The sequence below is a fragment of the Falco naumanni genome, chromosome 7 (assembly GCF_017639655.2).
Source record: "Falco naumanni isolate bFalNau1 chromosome 7, bFalNau1.pat, whole genome shotgun sequence".
NCBI lineage: Eukaryota > Metazoa > Chordata > Aves > Falconiformes > Falconidae > Falco > Falco naumanni.
Window position 1 is genome coordinate 66,917,632 of NC_054060.1, and position 3,600 is coordinate 66,921,231.

A 3,600-nucleotide genomic window follows, 5' to 3' on the forward strand; every position below is an offset into this window, starting at 1 on the left:
TAGAATAAAACAAAAACAAAACACAACACAAACCCTAAAGCTCGAAAGAGTTTACGTAAGGAATGATGTGTAGTTGAAACTAAATGGGGATATTCTGAAAGCTATGCTAATACCCCAAGTTTCTTATCCTCTCATACCTCCACAATTAAAATAATAAAGCTAGAATAAAAATAATAATAAAAAAAACTGATAGGAAAAAAGATCAGGTATTTTAAAATATATTTGATTTTGCCTAAAAATATATCCTTTTAATACTTTGCTCATGCACAGCTTGGAAAGCACAATTAACATTCACTATTACAGGGATGAAATCCAGCTTTTTATGTGTTTTAACATGAACTTGCTACTAATTTGTCAGCATTTGCTTTCCCTCCTCTTTTTAGGGTCCTTTTGAAAATGCTGTGGCCAGAACAAGAGGCCATTTTTTCCAAGAGTTTTTTTGTTTGGTCAGTGGTTGTTGGTTTTTTTTTTCTTATACATTATGCAAGCTCAGACAGCAATGATCTTTTTTGATAAAAGACTGCAATTTCTGACAGTGGTTCACCCAGAATCATCTCCAAATCCTTTTCAAGATGACAAATAAGGCCAAAGTTTATAAAAACCCAGCAGGTTTTTTCAGACTTGCTCTGGTGTTGAGGGCTGGAGGGGAAGAAAAGTTTTAGGGGAAAAAAAGTCCTTGTGTGTTCAAAAAAAACCCACCCGCTCCTGAAGATTCTTGGTTTGCTGTACTTATACACCACTATAGCTAAAAGATTACCTCAAAATCACTGCCTTCCAAAATACCACCCCCCCGTACAGGCAGTACTGCCTATAGCTTACCTTCTTTCTAATTATATTTAGAATTCCAAGTTCAAAAATTTCATTTAAAAATAAAGCACAAGTTACGTCTCAAGATACTGCTTTTCGCCAGGAACTGAAAAGATGTCACCTGCTTGCACTAGAAGCAATTCTATCAAATGTTCCACTGATGAAGGTGAAACCTTTATGACCATCTAGCAACCATCCAAGAACTCTGTATTTTACTTCTTGATACTGTCTTGCACTTCCATTTACAGGATTAGCATCCAGATGGCACACCAAGTTATTCAGCCGATCTCGTTTCAAGTTACCATAGGGAGAAAATTCTTAAATAAATATGCAAGTCTGGCCTCAAGATTAAAATGTGATTTTTTTTTTTTATAACACTGTGATGATGTGAAATGGAAGTCTGCAAGGCAAGCCCAACAAGTAGGTGACAGTGAAGTTACCCCTGTGTGACGAAAATAAATTCGGCATCTTCAGTGTTATTACATAGTAGTCACTAAGCGTCACATATTAAACAAATGCACATGCAAGATAGTAAATGAAGTGGCAAACATTTTTAAATAACATCTTTAATTAAAGTTTTTGCAAAGGCAAAATATTAAACTTAAAATAGGTCTTAGTACATCAAAATACTAAGTTCTCTAATCGTATTCCAAGCATGGCCTTTGAAACATAATATCCTGTATATCACAGAGGAGCAACCTTGATCTGCAATTGTACAGAATGAATTTTACAAACATAATAAATATATTTACCCCCTTACACATAACAGTATATGTACAACAGCAGTTGACAATAGTAGCTCAGAACAGCAAAAAAGGATATTCCCCCACTCCGTCATCTATTGGTACCCTACGCACTCTGGAACATGTCTCATTGGATGACTGTACATATAGCTAACCCAGGGTAGTTCTTCCTATTTAAAAAAGCTCCTTTTGTTCCACAATGTCTATTCCACCAAATAATAATTAAACGACACACTGCATGAACTGCCTGGAAAAAAAAAAAGTAGACAACAGGGAAACCAATGGACTGGTTTTTACACATTTCCCAACCGATCACAGCGATGGGAAAACAAGACTTTAAATGCCAGACACCGGTATATAACAATAGGCAAGTTTCTTCATCTTGTATAGTCACTAACCTCAAAGTCTGCAAGGAACTGCAGTTTCAGCAGGGGGTGCACGGGTGGGGTGGGGTGGCACACAGTGAACCCCACAATTCTGTGTAAAGCAGCCCAGTATCAACCCAGTGTGCGTTATCCTAAACCCACTGTTCACTTCCCGGACATCTGATTGCATTCTCCTAGGAAGCTCTTGCTTTGGGGGAAGTTGGTTTTTTGTTGGTTTTTTTTTGTTGGGGTTTTTTTTTTTTTGGGGGGGGGGTGGGGCTTTACTGTTTTTAAAGGAGCTTTTACAAATTGAAGAGATTGAATCAAAATGAACTTTAGTTAACAAGGTCTCTAACTCCTTCACTGGAATTAAGAAATTTTACTCTGGTAGTGTTACATGGTGACGTTAACTACTGCTAACTGTCAAGCAGTGGCATTGTTTTCACAGACTCCATGAACTTTACTTTAACACTCCTAATTGTGCAGCAGAAATAGAAAAAATATTTATAAAAAAAAAAATCTGTTACATGACACAACGTGTTCTTCGCTCTTTTCTAGAAACTGTGCTTCAGAATCATGTATCACACTTTCGGAAATCAACTCAGACCACAATTATCACTTTTAACTGTGTTTAGGGAACTGAATGATGTTCAAATGCAACTTGTAAGTACAATGCAGGAACAAGGAGCATGAAGTTGCTAACCAGGAACTGAGGGGGAATAAAAACATATTTTATTTAAATAGTCCAATATAAAGTTCCTTATGTGACTAAATTCTCTATTATCTCCTTAACAGAAAACATATTTCAACTTGTTTTCAACTTAGGTGTTTTAAAATGATTGCACACACTAAAACCCATCAGAATTTGAGCAAAAAAAGTTGCTTATCTGATCGAAGCACTGCAGGAAATTTACTTTCTCAGGAATCAAAAAATAGTATTGTCATACTGGCAAAAAAGGTATTCTGCAAACTGAAAAGGCACAAGACTCCCAATTTTGCCCAGTTGCTCTACAAGTTTCCATCAGCCACCATAGTTATAATTACGAAGTTCTTTCCCCATTTTTTCCATCATAAAAAGGTGCTCCATCATCTGTGCAAATTTTAACATAAGCCCTCTTGAAATCATTAACTGTTTCCATAATACTGAACTATTTAAATGGGGGACAATTTAAAAACAAAAAACAACTAAATCTATTGGGGGGGGGGGGGGGTGGGGGGGGGGGGGGGGGGGGGGGAGGAGGGAAGAGGAGATTATTTATGAACTGTGACCATGGGAATCCCTTGCCCTCTGAAAGGAATGGTTTCTTTGGAACCTAATGAAATGGTCTGTTCAGTTACATTGTTAAAACCATGATTAAAAATTCAAGTACAATAATAAAATTAAGCAAACTACATTCTTACAGCAAGCTGCTACGATAAAATGAAATTAAAACATGCTTTTTGATTTAAAAAAAGGAACACTTGATGTAGCAATAAGAGCACAGTTTGGTACGATCATGTTTGACTGGCTTTCCAAAATCTTCACAGGTATTATTTGTATTTGAAGACAAAACTTCTTATCTGAAAAGCATACCATACAATTAGCTTGCAAGAGACTGTGCAAGTTCAGAAAGCTTTTAACGTCCTTCAGAACAGGCTAAGCTTAAGCTACCTTTAAAGTTCTGCTATCCCTTAAAAATAAATAA